This window comes from Trichosurus vulpecula, chromosome 9, assembly GCF_011100635.1.
Source record: "Trichosurus vulpecula isolate mTriVul1 chromosome 9, mTriVul1.pri, whole genome shotgun sequence".
In the NCBI taxonomy this organism is placed as follows: Eukaryota; Metazoa; Chordata; class Mammalia; order Diprotodontia; family Phalangeridae; genus Trichosurus; species Trichosurus vulpecula.
In genome coordinates this window covers 183,646,298-183,666,847 of record NC_050581.1, presented here as the reverse complement: position 1 = coordinate 183,666,847, position 20,550 = coordinate 183,646,298, and the positions used below count along the sequence as shown (strand labels likewise).

Genomic DNA, 20,550 nt, shown 5'->3' with positions numbered 1-20,550 from the left:
GAACAAGAAGAACAAGAAGAAGAACAAGAACAAGAACAAGAAGAACAACAAGAGCAAGAACAAGAAGAACAAGAAGAAGAACAAGAACAAGAAGAACAACAAGAGCAAGAACAACAACAACAAGAAGAACAAGAACAACAAGAGCAAGAACAACAAGAAGAACAACAACAAGAGCAAGAACAACAACAAGAAGAAGAAGAACAAGAAGAAGAAGAACAAGGACACAACAAGAAGAAGAATAAGGAGAAGGACAAGAATAACAAGAAGAAGGACAAGAATAAGAAGAAGAACAAGAAGGACAAGAATAACAACAAGAAGAACAAGAAGAATAAGAACAAGAAGAACAAGAGCAAGAATAAGAAGGACAAGAACAAGAAGGACAAGAACAAGAAGAACAAGAGCAAGAACAGGAAGGACAAGAACAAGAACAACAAGAACAAGAACAAGAAGAACAACAAGACCAAGAAAAACAACAAGAACAACAAGAACAAGAAGAACAACAAGAACAACAAGAACAACAAGAGCAAGAACAATGACAACAAGAAGAACAAGAGCAAGAATGACAAGAAGAACAACAAGAGCAAGAACAACAACAAGAAGAACAAGAAGAACAAGAAGAAGAAGAAGAACAAAAAGGACAAGAACAACAAGAAGAAGAACAAGAAGAATAAGAACAAGAAGAAGAACAAGAAGAATAAGAACAAGAAGAACAAGGACAAGAAGAACAAGAGCAAGAACGAGAAGGACAAGAACAACAACAAAAAGAAGAAGAACAAGAAGAACAAGAACAAGAAGGACAAGAACAACAAGAACAAGAAAAACAAGAAGAAGAACAAGAGCAAGAACGAGAAGGACAAGAACAACAAGAACAAGAAAAACAAGAACAAGAAGAACAAGAGCAAGAACAAGAAGTACAAGAACAAGAAGAACAAGAGCAAGAAGAAGAAGGACAAGAACAAGAAGAACAAGAGCAAGAACAGGAAGGACAAGAACAAGAACAATAAGAACAAGAACAACAAGAAGAACAACAAGAACAAGAAGAACAACAAGAGCAAGAACAATGACAACAAGAAGAACAAGAACAACAAGAGCAAGAACAACAAGAACAACAAGAGCAAGAACAACAACAAGAACAAGAAGAAGAACAAGAACAAGAAGAACAAGAAGAAGAACAAGAACAAGAAGAACAAGAAGAAGAACAAGAAGAACAAGAAGGACAAGAACAACAAGAAGAATAAGAGCAAGAATAAGAAGGACAAGAACAAGAAGGACAAGAACAAGAAGAACAAGAACAAGAACAGGAAGAACAAGAACAAAAACAAGAACAAAAACAAGAACAGGAACACAAAGAATTTATATGGTGGTTTAACATTCGCAAAATGCTTTATACAAATTAACTCATTTGATCTTCACAACAGCCTTGGAGGTAGGTGCTGTTATTATCCGTATTTTGAAGATAAGGAAATTGAGGAAGACAAAGATTAAGTGACTTGATCAAGGTCACAAAACTGATAAGTGTTTGAAGTCACATTTGAACTCAGGTCTTCCTGACATCCATGTCCAGTGAGGGCACTGGCATTCCACAGCACCAGTTGAGGATCCAAATGTTCAGGGCATTGTGTGAACAAACACGGTGAGACTTCTTTTCTTAAAAATCTTTGCAGTCACTTCTAAAGAGTTATATTGCAGATCAATGAAACTAGAGAAGATCTGAGTGAAAAGAAGACAGATCAGGTGATCTTGGAATCACAGATTTAGAGCCTGAAGAAACCTTAAAGGAACATTTTTTCAACCCACTTACTTTATAGATGAAAAAAGTGAGAGATTCAGTAACTTACCCTGGACTACACAGCAAGTAGGTGTCTAAGGCAGGATTTGAATCCCGGTCTTCCTAACTCTATGTCTCTAGTCACTAACCCAGGCATCCCAAGAAGACAAACAGCCTGAAGAGTAACACTTAGAGACAACTCAGTCTTTTTTTTTTCTCTACATAACAAATGATGTATTCATTGTACAAGAAAACTGTAGAGTTGAACAAATATTAAAAAAAATAATGAAGAGTTGACTGGCATATGGACCACTTATTACACCCAGTGGGAAGTGGGGACATTTTCATGGTTTGTTCGCCTTTACTGTGCCAGTGATGTTTTTATAAGACTGTAATGTAGCATAACAAAATGTATCCACTTGGTTTAAAAACAAATCGCTTTGGGGGAGTCAGGAGGATGAAGCAATCACGATCAATTAAGAAGGCAGGTGTTTGATTGGAGAACTTGACTTTTTTTTAGATTCCACTGCAATGAATAGAACCAATATGAGAAATTTCCCTACTGTTTGTGTAATAGACCTAAGCAGGAACAGTGAGAGTCAATTACATCTCAAGTGGCTCCTTTGCTTTTTCTTTGCTAAATGAGTTAAAGGGAAGCAGAGCAGGAGAACAACTGTCATGGAGAGACAAACATCTGGGCTTGGGGAACACATCCCCTGTTCTGCTGCTCAAGTGTCTCCACTTTTTTTTTTAACTTCTTGGGTTTTTTCCCTGTGGCAGCTCGTAATTCTGAAATTACAACAGGACTTCCATGTTGTGTAAACACAGAAGCGACTTTTATTTCCAGGTAGAGCAACCGACAGAATCATTTATGGGATCCAAGAGATTATATAGAGTTGTAAAAGGCATTTACCCTTTATAGGGACAACTCATTGTGTTGTGTGGTTATTTGCCTTATGGAAACCAATAGACAACTTCCAGTCCAACGACTCTCAGCTGAATAATTTCATTTAAAAATTATTGATATCTTTTGTTTATATATCACCTTTATTCCCCAAAAGATCCTTCTCTTTCCTTGCCCAGAGGGCTATCCCTTAAAACAAAACTACCAAGAGATGTGGGGGGACATAGTTCAATAAAATTAGCTAACAAATATGCACTTAGGAAATACTTGATTCTTTCCTCCCTCCATTCCTTTCTTTCTCCCATCTCTCCATCAACCTTTCTTCCCTTCTTTCGTCCCTTTCTCCCCTCCTCCCTCCCTTCTTTCTTTCCTTCCTTTCTTCCCTCCTTCTTTCCTTCTCTTTCCCTCCTTCTTTTCTCTTCTTCCTTTTCCCCTTCCTTTCTTTTTCTCTCCTTCCCTTCTCCCTTTTTTCTTTATTTCCTAAAATATGGAACTCAGAACAAAACACAAAAGAATTGGCCTAACAACTCCTATAGAGAAAAGTAAATCTTTGTGGTCCAAACTATTATATACAGCTAGATGCCTCGGTTCATAGATCTAGGGTAAGCACTGAAGAGGGCCAAAGAGTTGGTTCCAGGACTGACCAGGAGGAAGGCAGCATGGTAGAAATTCGGTAGAGCTTTTGATGATCCCAAGCTGGTCCCTGACAAAAAACTCATCTCTTAAAAATCATAGGCACATGGAGCAGAGTTCTGGAGCTCTGAGATCTTTGAGGCTATCTAGTGCGCCTTCCTTTCTTTACATATGTGGCCCCAGAATCCAAGAGATATTAAATGGTTTGCCCAATGCCACATAAGTACTTAGTGATAAAACCAGGATCTCAAGTCAGGTCTTGGGACTCCAAGGTCAATGTTCTTTCTGCTGCTTTCCTCGTGGGGCTGTGAAACAGCACATCTTGGGGCACCACCATCTCCCAAGATGTGGTCAAGTGTAGAACAGAGACTCTCACAAGAAAGGAATCCAGGCTATGGTCTCTTGCTAATGAGTTTCATACAAGAACAGGTGAAAAATGTGTGAGCTATGGAACATGTGGTTTCAAAAAGAGACTGGGGCTGGATAGATCCTAGAATGTGAGACACTGGCACCTGCCCACTATAAAACAAATATAGGAAGCCCTCTAGCATGTTAGAAAGATCCTCTGCCCAGGAATAATAAGAATAAGAATAACACAGAATGAGAAGGCTTAGAAATATTATGATTTATGTGACTAATATGGAAATATGTTTTACGTGATTGCACGTATATAACCTATATCAAATTGCTTACCATTCTAGGGAGAAGGGAGGCAAAGAAGGGAGAGAGAAAATTTGGAACTCATTTTTAAATGAATGTTAAAAATTATCTTTACATGTGATTAGGAAAAAATAAAATATTATTAAAATACTCTTAGGAATAAGGACATTTGGGATAAATAAATAAAACAAAGAAATGTTGTGATTTATCCTGATGGAAGAATCCTAGAGTTAGAGCTAGAAGGGACCTCAGAGATCTAGTTGAGATTCTTCTTTTTACAAATAAGGAAACTGAGACTTATTAAGATATAAAGAGACTTGTTCATGGTCACATAGGTAGGATCATAAGATCATAGGCTTAACATTATCTGGGACCTCACTAGTTACCTAGTCCAGATTCCTCATTTTATAACTTGAGAAACTGAAGTTTAGGGAGGTTATGTGAATTGCCCAAGGTCATACAGGTAGTAAGTAACAGAGTCAGGATTCACACTCAGGTGCTCAGAATTTGAATCTGGTACTCTTACCCTGTAAATGCCCATATCAATGAGGCCAGGACTCCATGGAAGTACTAGAAGACTGATGCCTTGGAACATGGCCTTGGAGAGTACATGGCTACCAAGATTCTCACAATATGTCCACCTTTTTTCCCTTAAAGGATCTAGTTAACTTGGATTCAAATAAGCTCCCTTCAATTATTTTCCATCTCCCCCACCCCAAATGGTCTCCAGTGCTGGATCATTGACATTGTCCTGTAAAAAACAGAGATAGAAAAATTGCTGAAAACCATGCATCTACTTAGGGAGAACATGAATGCCACCATTAGGGTACCATTCCTTTGTATAGTTCCTGACCCAGGCAAATATTTATTCTAGGAAACAGCCTTCCATTGATGGAGCATTTTTTCTCGATGATGTGCCAACATATTAATCCACAGAGATGATTCTTGCCCAAGTCCTTCTGCTTTGAGCAGAATTAAGTATTGCAATGCAAATGAAACAGAGGTGCCATTTTTCCTTGTCTTACTTATTTCTTGATAAATGCACATTGCTTTAGTGTTTGCCATACCCATAATTACAGTTCTTTAATTTATGTTTCAATAAAATGTATAATAATAAACATTTACTACTCTATGAATAAACATTTGAATGGAGCGTCTAATGGGGGTTACATATTTCCGAAGCAGTGCTATGGCTTTCTGGAAGTCTCTCCTCATGCTTAATGAGCATCATTTCCATAATCTGTGCATTATTGCTTAAGCCTCCCTTTAGGAATATTTTACAAAGAAAAAAAAGTGAAATATGATAAGCCCAAAGAGAAGATGTTAACGGGATTACCAACTGGTCCAGTTAAAGGGACAGTAGAAGCTTTCATATCTCTCCAGAGACAAAGACAAAGTAAGTAGAAAGACTGTGTCTGCTAATTATCTCACTCGCCTGGTGCATTCCTAAGGTCCTTTTTTCACTTCTAAGATCTAGTTTAAATACCAGAGAGGGGAAAACTTGCAAAGGTCAGCTATAAAGGGCATGCTGGTATTCATTTATGTTCTAGCGCTCCCAAAGAATATCTCCTAAAAATAGATCTAGCCACTTTTAGGAGCTCAGGTGGCCTCCAAGGGGACACAGCCCAGTTGCCAGGAAAAAGCCAGCTCTTATAGCTTTAATACTTTTAGATTAAATATAGAATCATAGAATTTTAGGCTTCTCAGTGACCTGCTAGCCCAAACAGTACCACCCAAAGAATTTCTTCTAAAACACAGCCCATGAGACACGGGAGACACTGACATAGGACTGTGCCCACATCAAAGAAGGCACTGTGCTCTATGAGCAAAACAGTATAGTACTGGATCAAAAGAAATGTTAGACATGCAAATTTAGAGATGTCTTCTTCCCAAATGTTCATGAAGACTATTTGTGCCTGCCCTGTGGCAGTGCTTTCCAACCTCATGTTGGTTTGATCAGCCACAGTCAGACACACTGTCTTTGACCCTGACCTCATGATCACAGATGTAGAAGCAGGATGGCTCACCAAGGGCATCTGATCTAAAGACCTTGTTCCACATAGGAAGAATCCGTGGCCTGGGGAAGTTAAGGGATATGCTCAAGGTTACAAACAGGATGGAAAGCTGGGAAAAACCTTAGAGCTAGTCCCTCATCATTTCACAGATGAAGCAACTGAGGTTTAGGTAACATAAGTGATACGACAAAGATCACATAGGGAGTAAGTATGAAGTAGGATTTGAACCCAGGTCCTCTGGCTTTAGAGTCAATGCTTTTCCCATTGTCATATAGGCTTTGATTGCATACTTCCAATGAACAGGAGCCCACTACCTCCTAAGGCAGACAGTACCACGCTGGGATACATCTAATTCTTTGGGAGGTTTGGCTGACATCAAGCCTAAATTGGCACCTTCCATCCATTGTTCCTTAACAGCTCAATCTTGAAGTCAGTGGAATTAGCCAGAATCCCCAACTGGAACTTCACATGTTTGGTTTCATGCACTGTTCTCCTGCACAGTTATTCTGGAGAAAGACTGCATCAGTCAATCATCCTATCAACAATCAATAAATATTTGTTAATTACTATTGGCGTGGTGCTAAGTGTGGGGGAGGGGAGGGTTTAATCAGAGGGATACAAAAAATGCAAAAATACACAGATACGTATAAGTAGGTCCTCAGGAAACTTAACTGCTAATGGAGGAGATAACATGCGAATAAGTAGGTAGATGAAAAGTACCCTTACAGGGGAAATCTCAAGTGACTGAGGAGATCAGGAAGGCCTACTGCGGAAGGTAGCTCTTAACATAAGTCTTGAAAAAAGCCCAGGGTGGGAAGTAGAAGGACCTCCCAGGCATGAGGGGTAGCCAGTGCTAATACTAACAGGATTTCAAGTCATCCTTCTTTTGAAGGTGAATACTGTTGTTTTGTTGTCGTTGAGTCATTTCAGTCATGTCTCAATCTTTGTGACCCCATTTGGGGTTTTCTTGGCAAAAATACTGGAGTGGTTTGCATTTCCTTCCTCATTTTATCAAAGAGGAAACTGAGGCAAAAAGAGTTAAGTGACTTGCCCAGGGTCATCTAGTAAGTATCTGAGGCTGGATTCCAACTTAGGAAGATGAGAAGGAAGATGGTCACTATCTATTTACTCTGTGAGAATCCACTCTGCCCACTGCGTCACCTAACTGCTCAAATACTGTTGAACAGTGTGATTTAATAGATAGATAGAAAGTCAGGTTTGGAGTCAAGAAGACTTCTTTGGTTCAAATCTTGTATCTATCTGCTATTTGTGTGATCACAGATAAGTGACAACATCCTAGTATCTCTCCCAGGCCACCTTCTAAGATGATCAGTTTGCTGCATAAATGGAATACGGTTTCCACACTGGAAGATCCAGACACTAAATCGCAGGTCTAGATGAATTTATTGATTGTTCTGTTCCCTTTGCTTACTAGTTTCTTTGCCATTCAGGTTATATAACTAGGACAAAAGAGACCACCTAAAATCAAAGATTCTTAATGATGGTAACTAGATAAAGCCCCTTCCAACTGGTCAGTCATCAGGAATGCAATTGTTGGCACTCCATAGCTCTAGTTTCAGGGTGAATCAGTGTCCTTTATCAAGTCTGTTAAGTTCACACAACTGCTCTGGGCTTTGAATAAGAATAGAGTCCTTTTATCGATTTAGAAGGTCTTTCCTTAATTTCGGCCAATACTTCCATGCTCGCTTGGAAGATAGCACTGATCAATAGATAGACAGACAGACAGAAAGACAAAGATAAATAGATAGATAGACAGTTAGATAGACAAGCAAATAAATGAATGCATGAATATCTATTTATATATGAAATCTATGTATACCTTTATGTCCCAACTAAAATCCCACCTTCTACAAGAAGCCTTCAACAAGTAGGGGGGATGAGGATGGGGGCGGAGATAATAGAAGGGAGGGCAGATTGTGGAAGGGGGTAGTCAGAAGCAAACACTTTTGAAGAGGGACAGGATCAAAGGAGAGAATAGAATAAATGGAGGGGGGCAGGATAGGATGGAGGGAAATATAGTTAGTCTTTCACAACATGACTATTACGGAAGTGTTTTGCCTACCTACAACATATATAACCTATACTGAATTGCTTGGCTTCTCAATGAGGGTGGGTGGGGAGGGAAAAAGGGAGAGAATTTGGAACTCAAAAGTTTTAAAAAAAATGTTTAAAATTGTTTTTACATGCAACTAGGAAATAAGATATGTAGGCAATTGGGTATAGAAATCTAGGTTGCCCCACAAGAAAGTAGTGGGGAAGAGAATGGGGGGTGATAGAAGGAAGGACAGACTGGGAGAAGGGGTAATCAGAATGCATGCCATCTTGGGGTGGGGGAGGGGAGAGATGGGGAGAAAATTTGGAACTCAAAATCTTGTGGAAATGAATAGTGAAAATTTAAAAATAATTAATTAATTTTTCAAAAGAACCCTTCCCCAATCCTTCTTAAGTCCAGTGCCTTCCCTCTGCTAATTATTTCCTCTCTACCCTGTATACAGATTGCTTGAATATATCTCGTTGCATGCTATCTCTTCTATTAGACAGACAAGTTCCTTCAGGGTAGATACAGGCTTTTCCCTCTTTTTGTGTTCCTAGTATTTATTCCTAGTACTTAGCACAGTGTGTGGCACATAGTAGGTGCTTAATAAATGCTCACTGACTTACTGATGATACATAAAAAATAATTATATACAACAAAAATATATAAATATTTTTGGTGTATTTACACAGAAATAAAATAGAAAACATATATAAATATAAACAAATAAAATATAGTTTGTATAAATATATTTATATAAAATGTGTCATTAAATATATAATATAAAATATAAAATAAAATTATATAGACACATATAAAAACTTCATTGAGTTGCAAAAAGTATCTGAATATGAGTGGCTTTTTGCCTGTTTTATAGCTTGGTTTGTATCACTAGCTTCATGCTTTGGCTGTTACTGTAAAAACCTTTCAAATGTAAATGATGGTTTCAGCTGGATGAGCTGAATATAGGATTTTCACCGTTTCAAATATGGCTATTTTCATATATGACTTCCACAAAATAAAACATTCAACATAAATAGAACTTTGCTTGATGCAATTTTTACCATGTTTCCCTGTCAAGTTTCTCTGCACATCCTACTTTCTCCTTGGTGCATATGTTTCCTTGTTTTCCCGACTTGCTTGAAATTAGCAAAATTTAGAGGGAGCCATATTTCTTCTGTGGCTTACATTTACATCTTCTGCCTAACTCAAGTGAGCAGATATTTATGTTGTTGCCAGATTTTTTTTCCAGAAAGTATTTCTTTGTTTGGGATGAAAGATGCTCACCACACGGCAAGGCTGCACATATGAGCAAAGAGTTATTTTTCTGCAAAGGAAGCAAAGGTTTCTGGGGACATGTAGCCCTACAGATCCTTCTACAGGGAATGCTACACTCAAAATGAACTTCTCTTCCCAATAATCAGTCTGGAAGATATAAATTAGTCCCTGTGGAGATACTGATTTGATAACTCACGACAAGACAAAAGACTTCAATTAGGCCGATGATCCTCAATGTTACAGGTGACTTGTAAATTACATTTCAGGGCAATTTCAGAATGAAAACTTGACCAGAGAAGTATGGAGATAACACCATCATTACTACCTGTCCTGTTCTCACACCAAGCACTGGAGAGCTTTGTGGGACTTTGCCTGGCATCACCAAAACCTGACAGATGACCATTACTACAGCTATGATGATGTTGATGTTGATGAAAATAAATAAGCGGCCAGGATGCTCTTATCTCATCTCCCCAAACTACAAAGAAAATCCACACCCTATTGCTTCACAGCTATTTTTCTCATAACGTACTTTGTGGTCTTAATGAGACAAAGTGATTCAATCTACCACACCCAGAAATTAGATGATATGAGAAACTAACAGTGTTGTCTTTTCTATGTCAATTTGGTGATTGGGGGTTGGAATTTATATCGACTAAGCTTCCCTAGTCCCAACTAGACCCTTTCCAAGGCCTGCTAACCTTCCATTTCTTGGATCAACGTGAATTGGCCTCTAATTAAGAGAGGCATTACTTCACAATCATTTAGTCAGGGCCATTCTTTAAGACAAGGAAATGCAGTCGGGTCCAACTTCGGACTACAGTCTGCTCAGGATCCAGCTGAGTGCAAGAGATTTACAGCAGTGGGGACCTTTCCAGGGAATAGTTAGCACAAATGCTCTCTGATTGCTTTGGTGAGAATTGGCCGACCTGGGAGGTGAGGGAGACGAGACAGAGGTGAATGGTTTATGATGATGGCCCCAAGAGGGTCGACCTTTAGAATTAACATTTGCTCCAGGGGAGCCACCCAAAACTGACTTTGTGAAACGGTGGCAAAAAGATGGACGTTCCTCCTTAATGAGGGCTTGGGACCCTGCTGGGCCTTGGTCAGTGCCTGTGTTGGGTTAGTTCATTAATACAATTAACCCCCAATCTATCTTTTTAAATTAGTCACACAAAAATATGCCACCAAAGCAATGGGCATGGATACTGAATTAAATTTGCTTCTCCACAATTTAATATACACTCTGGAAGAGGGTCATGTGAATAATAAAGTTGAATGTGTTAGCCTGCCTTGGGGTCACCATGTTACTAAACTTAGATTTTGTATCAGCATTTTGGCTATAAATAGCATTGTGGAATCATAGACATAGGACTAGGAGGGACTTTAGAGGCCATGCAGTTCAAGCCTCTGATTTCACAGGTGAGGAAACTGAGGTACAGAGAGATTATGTGTCTTACCCAAATTTACACAGGTAGGAAGTGTCTTAGGCCAATAGGAACCCAGTTCTTTCTGACTTCAAGTGCTAATATGATATGGTATGATATGACATGACATGACATGACAGAACACAACACCACATCCGTCCTGGCCTAGAAGACAATATGTTTCATTTTTACTACCAGTTATTTCATCCTCTTCATCATTGCTCATTCTGATCAAGTCATTTAACTTCTTGGGCCTCGGTTGTCTCATCTATAAAATGGAGATGATGATGATGATAATGATGATACCTTTAATTTATCCCTCCTCCTTCCAACCAAGTGGCACAGAGCACCAGGCTTTGAGTCAGGAGGACCTGACTTCCAATCCTGCTTCAGACGTTTATTAGCACAACTTCTAAGGCTGTAGGATGGGGATAATAGTAACACCTCGCTCTTGGGGTTATTGCAAAGGTCAAATGAGATAGTATTTGTAGAGTACATGGCATACAATGGGAGCTTAATAAATGCACGTTCCCTCCTTTCTTTTTTCCTTCTTTCTTTCCAGTTTAAACCCCAAACTAGCTAATAACTCAAAAGGAAATCCAAAGGGACCATATTTTTTGTTGTTCTGGAAGAATATAATCCTGCCCCATTTCCCACTAACTACATGCCTTTCAACTCTGAGCAAGGCTTCTGTTCTCTATCTGTTCTAATCATCCATTAAGAACACAACTTCTCTGAATTATACAAATAAGGAATAAACACTCGGTCCCTCTACTCTCTAATTATTCTTCTGCTTGCATTATCCCACCCCACCCCCCTTGTACTAGACTTGTGCTTTCACTGGTATAGGGATGTCCTGTTGAGGAAACTTCCTTTAGCAAGGCAGACTAGCACCTGTGTACAATCTTTGAGAGTTTCTTGGGACACTGAGAGGTAAAGTCACGTGCCCAGGGTCACAGTCAAGACGTATCAGTGGTGGGAAACTGAAGCCGGGTCTACCTCCCTCTGAGATCAGAGGTCTAGCCACTAACTCCATGTTGTCTGTTACTCTGGTTAGTTTAAACCTAGAAAATGTTTTCTTTCATAAAAAGAAAAATCAATATTGTTAATAATAACTAGAAGATGAAGATGACAAAGAAGATGATAAAGGAGGAGGGGAAGATGCAGAAGGAGGAGGAGAAGGGGGAAGAGGAGGAGCAGGAGGAAGAGGAGGAGGAGGAGGAAGAGGAGGGGGAGGAGGACATAGTATTTTACAGGTTTTAAAACACCTTCCTAGATTCATGAAAGGTGCATTGTACTTGAATTCAGAGGCCAAAAGTCTGAGTTCAAGACTTGTCACAAATTTGCTGCCTGCCTTTGAATAACTCTCCTAAGACTTTATTTCCTCTCCCTTAGGTGAGGGCCAAAGCAGGAAGACCGGGTGTTCCTGCAGATTGGGAAGCCTTGCCTTCGCCATGGGCACACGTACTCTACCCTCCTTCTGGGACAATCTCTGCCTTCCCTTAGCATTTTCAAGGTTTCTGTCATCACAAAACAATGCTTCAGAGAAAAAAGAGGTGGTTCTGTGTTCCCACACTGGCTTGGATCTGGGTTATATTCCTAGCCCTCACTGGGACTGTGGAGGAGTGACACGGCCATTCAGAACAAGAAGCATGTTGCACCATGATTTAGGGTTCTTAAACTGGGATCTGTGGATAGATTTCAGGGGGGTCGGTGAATTTGGATGGGAAAACATACAAATCCCTTTTTGAAATTTAGCATTTCTTTCAATTATGAACATTGAAAAAAATTAATTTGAGGAGTCCATAGACTTTGCCAGACTGCCAAAGAGGTCCAGGACAAAAAAATAGGGTAAGAACCCCTGCTGGCATAGACTCTTCTATCACCCTCTTCCATTGACGTGCAGCATCCCTTTTCAAGAGTTATAGGAAAAGAACAAAGTCCCAGCTGCATTCTGCCAAGGAGTAATGGCCTCCCTCTCCCAACATTCCCTACCCTCATTAACACTGATCTTCAAATTCCTGTTTGGGCCACCTGAATCCCCTGACCAACTGGTACTTCTTGGTTCCATGGCTAGCAGAGTTCTATCTCCTACTCCGCTAATGCCTATGATTCAGAGTGGCTGTCTGCCTGGATGCAGCTTCTTTCTCCAGAACCTCTCCTCAAACCCTCACCTGATCTTGGTTTATCACAAATTCCACATCATTTAAATTCTTTCCTCTCTTCTACCCTCTCCACCTTGTACTCATGGAAACCTGATTTTTTTTCTGACTGATGCTTCATCTCTGGCCACCCTTCTTTCTAGCACGGTGCCCTGGAACAAAGTAAGTGTACAAATTCACTGTTCATTCATTAGTCCATCCTTTAGGACTTCAATTTTCTCTCTTACACTGTCATCTCTTAGACCATGTCTCCTTTCAGGTTCACTTCATCAATATTGCTCAGTCAAGACACCTGTTGTTCCCATCTACCGGCATCATATCCCAACCTTATTCTTCATCATTATTATGACTTACGGATTTTCCATTCCTCCTTATTTTCCCAGCCCATTCATTCCTCTTTACTTTACTTTCCTCTTTTTGGAATCTTTGCCTTATAGTTGAGCAGTTTAAGTATATAATACACATTTCTCTAAATTCCTTGTTCACTTTCCTCCTGTCATTCACATTCTGACAGCCTTCAACCTTGAGTCACCCATGACTCATGCCTTTCTCTTTTCTCACTCCTGAGCTGATACAAGCATTAAAAAGTCATCCAATAGTGCCCACTCGGGGCACTCCATATTTCAGAATCATGAAACCATAGCATTTTCAGAATTGAGAGGGAGCTCAGTGGTTGTCTCATCCAACTTATGCCCCCAAAGAGTTCCTAGTACAAAAACTAACACAGGGTCATTCAGCCTTTGCTCAAAAACCACTGGAGAATGAAACACAGCTTGCAATTACTTGACACAGACCTAGAATCCAGGTCCTATCCTCTGATAGTCTCTGTTACTTCCATTACACTACTCAAGCAATAGAAACATGGTCCCTCCAAATTCACTTTTAAAGAGGTGCTCCATTTGGGGATGTTATAATGGGATAGGAATTATGGCTGGGAGGGAGGACAAAAAGGAAGCAGATTTGAGAAGTCAAGCACTTATTCTAAACCACAAAATTAAGACTCTTCTTCTGACACCAGAGACATCAAATAGACATGCAATGTGTACATGCCTCTCAAACAAACTGCAGAACTCTGCCATCTAAAGCACCCATTTCACTTGCTCACTTGAGGATGGCAGCTTATTCCTGCGCCAGTCCATTAATGGTTGGTATCCAATTTTCTTTGCCTGAGAGTTTCTGCTTAGTTTGGTGGGGTGCAACAAGGAGAGGATTGCTGACAACATTGTCAGGAGCATTGGTCCAATCTCCCATTAAACGCATCTAAGAAAACAAGGCAGTGAAGTAAATCTGCCAGAGAATCCTAGAGAGCCCTTGACTGGCCTGAGCTTTTAATGCTTTACATAGGAAATACTTGTATGAGTCAGGCGATCAAGCAGAAAATAGGGATTGGGTCTAGACTGGCTTGTGGGTTTGGGAAAAAGAGACAAAGCACACACCAATTGGAGGCATTCATCTTGGAAGCCGAAAGATTTTCTAAGCCAAGGATCAGTCAGAGGGAGATGAGGAAGCTGGATGGGGAATGAGCAGACAAAGAAACATTCCCAAACTTACATACACTAACATAAAATTCAAGGTGAAATCCTATTGTTGGAAAGCACAATTCTAATATCTACTTACTTAAAATACTTCCATTCCCCTGCCTAACACTAAGAGCCCTCAGTATTTCAGGCTCCAATTAGTTGCACTGATTACAAACACAAATTAACATTAAACTCAGTTTTCTTGGATGAGTTAGAGAGAGGATAATATTTGTCCATTACCCTGGCCTGGGAAGCAATGGCCTCACTTGGCATGCCATCTAGAAAAAAGGGATAGTGTGCTACACTGGAAACGGGATAAATCCAAAATAAAACTATCAAAAATGCTCTTGAGAGAATACAAGCTAGGAAAAGTTTTCACTACCAGGTTAAATTCAATCTACATTTTATTAACACTGAATGTTATGGAAGTTCATGATTTCATATAGAATATTGTATTTTCTTGTTTTTCATATATTGAAACATTTATGTTCGTTGATAACTCTTAAATTCATTTTAAAAAGAATTTTTAAAAGTGTTTTTGAAAAGGTTTTATTTTGTTTGTCTTAAGAAATAGCATTAGTGTTGAAGTGAGGGAAGTTGAATTCATAGCCTGACTCTATTCACCAATCATTCATTTGTTCATTTACTTAATTAATATGAGATATGCCAGATACTTCAATAGGCACAGAGATACATACCCCCACACACAAGAACCTTAAACTAAAAACAAAAACAATTCCTGTTCTCAAGAAGATTATATTCTATTGAATACAATGTATAAACAGAAAAATCAATATAAAATATATATAAAGTAAAATGGGGTAAGGCGGGGAAGGGGACAAGCATTTATTTTTTTAAGTTTTTACATAGTTTATTTATGCTCTGATGAAAAATTATCTTCACAGATAAACATCATCTATAGTGCCTTTTAATCCTTCTTTTTCCCAGCACCAACATTTGCCTTTGCAGTACCCCTGACTTTCTTCATTCTGTTCTTGTGTTCCTTTTGCTGCTTTCTTGATGTTTTTTTTTTCTTTTCATACAGGTCATGCCTTGCAAGTCTGTGCTTTGGTTCATTTTTCTTTGCATAGTCAAGGGAATCATAAATCATGCCAAAACCTGTTGTTTTGCCACCACCAAAATGGGTTCTGAATCCAAAGACAAAAATGACATCTGGAGTGGTCTTGTACATCTTGGCCAGTTTTTTCTCGAATTTCAGTCTTGGGCACTGTCGCTTTTCCATCTATAACCATCTGTTTATGCTGAAGAAGTCTGTTTGTCATGAACTTCCTGGTTCTGATGGTTACAGTGTCATTCATGATGGCGGCCGGCTCCTCGAGCAGCAGGAGAGGGAAAACGGGACAAGCATTTATTAAGTACTTACTGTATGCCAGGCACTGTGTTAAACACTTTACAATTATTATTTCATTTGATCCTCATAACAGCCCTGGGAGGTGAGAGCTATCATTGTACCCCTCTTACTGCTCAGAGCACACAGCTAGCAGGGATCTGAGGCCACGTTTGAACTCAGGTCTTCCTGACTCCAGTCCCAGTGCTTTAGCCACTGAGTGCCCTAGCTGTTTAGGGAGGGCTCTAGATGGATTGATGATTCCTTCTCTCCCTTCAGCCCTGTCTCTGACTCCGTTCTGTGGTGTTGTACGATGCTCTGTAGCCAGACATGCTCTTATCGAGAGACAGGAAATTGCTTTACATACATAGTGGTGACCACATCACTTCCCCTTTTTAAGCCTCAGTTTCCTCAACTGTCAAAATGTCAAGAGGTTGGACTAATGCCCTCCTTGGCTTTAAATCCTGCGTACCATTCCAGACGTTTTCTATCTCCTCCTATAACGGAAGAGTGAGTAGAATTCCTTTGCTGTTTTAGAGTGAGTCTCACCTGTACTGTGTAAGCACAGCACCAAACACAGCCCCTCCCTTCTCAGCATCTCCAGCCAGGGACAATCAGGCTGAGAAATCTGCAAAGTCTACAAGGGACTTCACATCGTCCAGGCCTTTCTTTCACATGCTTTGAATCTCCCGATGCTAGAGTCGGCTTTGGTCACCGATTTGCTGAGGACTTGGTTCCAAAACAAACAAAGTCATGTAGAGACACTCAGAAGATACAGCTTCAGGAGATGGGCGGATGCCACAGCAATGTGAATCACTGTGCAAGTCTACAAGGAACACAAGCAACCCACCGCTCCTCTTCAAGTGTCAGGGTTAATTCTTTTTGTCTCCAGAATGAGCCGACATGTTGGAAGATTCAATATCACTCATTAAGGCCTACTTATTTAGGGAAACCTCTAGCTTGGATTTCACCAACTAGGCAAGTGGATATCTCAAAAAAATACCCCCCAAACCTTGTAATATGTGGAGTGTGTTTATGTAAGACAAACAGATTCAGTACATGCAGGTCTGTTGCCACCTCTAACATTATATTACATAAGTTGCATTTAATTAGTGATAACTCTAACAGAAGGTATGGCATGATCCTGATAAAACAGAAAGAAGAGATTATCCATGTTTTGAAAGAAATTTTTTAGGCTCCTGGGCCCCAGTCTGGTCATTATGTGGTGAGATAGTTTGTATAGGGAAAATTTCTTGGCAAATTCAGCCAAATAACCTCAAATTAGGTGTTCTTAACCTTTATTAGGTCATCGATGCCTCTGGTGATCTGGTGAAATCTATGAATCCCTTCTCAGAATAATGTTTTAAGTACATAAAGCACATAGTATTACAAAGGAAAACAGTTTTATTGAAATAACTATCAGAACACATTTTTTAATAGTTCATAGACCCCAAGTTAAGGACCTCAGTGAGCATAGAGGCTTATGGGGATCACAGATAGAGAGCAGAAAGGGACCATCAAGGCCATTTGACAGAGAAGGAAAGTGAGTCCTAAAAGAGGTAAAAGGCACATAGTTACAAGCAAAGAGGACTTGAGCTCAGTCTACATGATACCAAATATCAAGAGATGGAACCATCTGGATGTTTCACGGAGCCTTCCTTTTTCCATCTAGGGGTTCAGCACTTCATAAATACAGTCTTCAAGAAGAATCTCTAACCCCTTCCCTTAAACTTGATAAAAAATAAACTCCACAGTCCCTTTCTCCTGACTGCCTTTTCCTAGTGGATGTCCTGAGCATTGCTTAGTTTTAATTTAGACAGAGAATACAGGTGCCAAAGTGGCATAATAAAGACATCCTGCCAACTTGTAAAAATACAACAAAGCAAAAAAAAATAATAACCACTCCTACCAGCCCAAAGTGAGGAGAAGAAAAACAAAATTGATGGAGAAAGGTCAAGTTCCTTGTTTCCTTTTAAAGACTTAGTGAGGTGATGGGGAGAAGGAGGGGTCACTTAGGTTCTGGTATAGCATCTGAGCTGGAATAAAAGCCAGGAAAATTCAAGGATTCCTTCACTTCATTGTCCATCACAGATTCCCTAATTCAACTCCTTCCTATTCAATGATGACTGAGGGGGTCTACATCAGTAACAAAGCTCAGAAGACAGTTGGTGAAGTTGGAAACAGAGGACCAGGGTATGAATCCTGCACCTGTGGTTTGCTGTCTGTGATCTCATGTGCTTCATTTGTCTGTGCCTCCATTTCAACAGAGATGAATGAGGAGACATGCTTTCTACCTGGGTGGTCATGAGCAAATCATGTCATTTCTGCATTCCCACTCTTTCCACCTGGGACAGGATAAGTTAGGCTCCATGACCTCCAAGAACTGAGCCTGACAGCATTGATTCCGTTATTCTTAGGCTGGATTAGATGACCCCAGAGGTCCCCTCCAGCTCTGAATCTTGGGATCTTGTGGTTGGCAAGGATGAATGAATGACTGTTGATTGTGTGCCTGGACTATGCTAAGCCTTGGGAACGTGTCAGGAGTTCATGCTTTAACAGAGTGAAACAAGATAAAGTAAGAAGCCTGGGCTATAATTCCTATGGCTTTAAATTTTGAGTCATCAGCTATGTACATTCACACCTAGAGGAAGATGATTATCAAGGTGGTTAGTGGTGGTTTGACTTGTCTTGGCACATGCTACCTCTTGTTGTTAGGGGCGCTCTGGACCCAGGCCCCCCGAGAGGGTAGTGAGACGCCAGGGAGTCTGGACCTGCTGATATGGCAATGCCTGTGTGGCTTTCGCCACCTCAGCACCGGGGCGGCTCTTACTGGAGGAGCTCCACCCTCGGGGAGGAACTGGGAAGGAGCCAACCCGGAACACCCCGATAGGGGATATAAGGCGCGCCGCAGAGGAGGTGGGGGGGAACTTCTATCAAGCCATGCAATAAAGCTGTTTGCCTACTCCTCCGGTGTTCTGCCTGGTGTTTCTCCTCTCGTTTCCCCCGAGAGGAGCCGGAGACGTCCGAAGACCCGAAGGCAGGGTAAGTAGAGGCGGCGGTCGGGGTCGCCCCCGACAGCTGGCGCCCGAACAGGGACCGGAAGGCCGCTAGCCCGCTCCCCGCAGGCGGAGGTGCGGAAGATCAGGCAGCCCCAAGGTTAGCGTCCTTGGGAAGAATGGGACATAAAGTAAGTAAAGCCCGAGTTGAACCGGAGGACAAAGGCGTACTCGCCTGCCAGATCTACAAGGTAATTACAGATGTGGTTACCAGAACAGAGCAAGAGGAGGAACTTGCACACTTGGCAGACTCCAAGGATAAGATACCAGAAAAAAGGCAACTTAGAATATGATCCAGAGGAAAGAATGAAGTCTCCTTCGGCCCCTCCCCCAACTCCTCAAAATAAATCCAATCCATGCATTTGGGAACATAAAATACATTATATGAAAATTCTGAAGAAGCTAGTAAGAGAAAGATGTCTCTTAAACAACTGGAAGAAACCAACTGGGGATCTGCCCCAGATCATTTTAAAGCAGGGTCTCCACGACCCCAATAAAGCATGGCACCTGGCCTCCATTACATCAGAGGGCCAAGCAATTTGTGTATAGGATTCAAAAATCCTCTTTGTGTTTTTCTGTCTCTGTGTCTGTGTTCTCTATCTGTGTTTCTGTGTGTGTGTAACCTGACACCCTGTAATGTCCACTATCTCTTTCTCTCCCTCCCTGACTCCAGTCTCTTCAGAGGAGCGGCAGGGCAGGGGGGGGAGAGAAGGAGAGAGGAAAATGTCTTCTTGTTTAACGGTTTATAGTTGTTGGAAATAATGCTCTTTCTTTCTCCCTTCATCCCAAATCTGGCCAATTTGGAATGTGAGGAGAGATAAGAAAGGAGGCGGGGACCTTTTCCCTGAAATTTAAAGAAATGTGTTACTCCTGATTTGATGCTTAAGATAAAGTCAGAATTTCTCATACCATTTGGCACTAAGGCAAATTCAGAAAATGCATGAATCTCTAATAAAGAGACACTCTGAGTCTCCCAGTATGAGGAGAAAGGGACATGGTACCACTGGATATTTTCCAGAGTCCCACTCACCTTTGACTGGCAAATTCAAAGTTCTCACTTCCAAAAAAGTTTTTAGGAGTGAACACAAAAGTGAAGTTTACTTGTGTGAAAATTAGAGCAGCTAAAACAAACTTCTCTTATCCCAGATCAGACAACAGAAGAGAGTAACGGTAAGGAATTTGAGTTACCCTCCCCCACCTGGAAAAGAAAAAGCGGGGAGGCATAGCAGCTACATTGAGGACCTCTGGGCACCCTGAAGCCCACACATCTAGGCAATAGGTAAGCAGAGGAACCTCTCCTCCCAATCCCCCGGGTCCTTGCTCCCACACCATTGGAACTTGGAATTTTTCTCCTAGTCTTCCAAACCCAGCAACCCCTATTAGAAAGTAAAGGTCCCTCAGGGACTCTCCTCAATGACTCCTTTAATTCAGGTGCTGGACTCTGCAGCTTCCCAACACCACCACCCCCTCAGTCCATAGCCAAGCTCTGCAACTATGAGGAGAAGAAAAGCCTCTATGCTTGGTAAGCCTAATAGATGTAATGATTTGGGAATGCAATTAATGTCATCTGAAATTTTTCTGTTTGTACTATTATTGTACTTCTGCATTGTAGTAAAATTCTCCTATATTGTAAAACTTAAGAGACTGGAAATGATGTTAGACAAAGCAATCTTTAATCTGAATTTTGTTGAAACTACAAAATGAAAACAATTGTGTAAAACTG

At 40.6% G+C, this 20,550-nt stretch overlaps 1 protein-coding gene and 1 pseudogene across 1 annotated transcript in view; both read right to left on the bottom strand.

The window, feature by feature from the left end:
• FHIT (fragile histidine triad diadenosine triphosphatase) overlaps positions 1-20,550 on the bottom strand; it is a 467,341-nt gene that overhangs the window by 287,940 nt on the left and 158,851 nt on the right.
• LOC118831307 lies at positions 15,352-15,742 on the bottom strand (annotated as a pseudogene).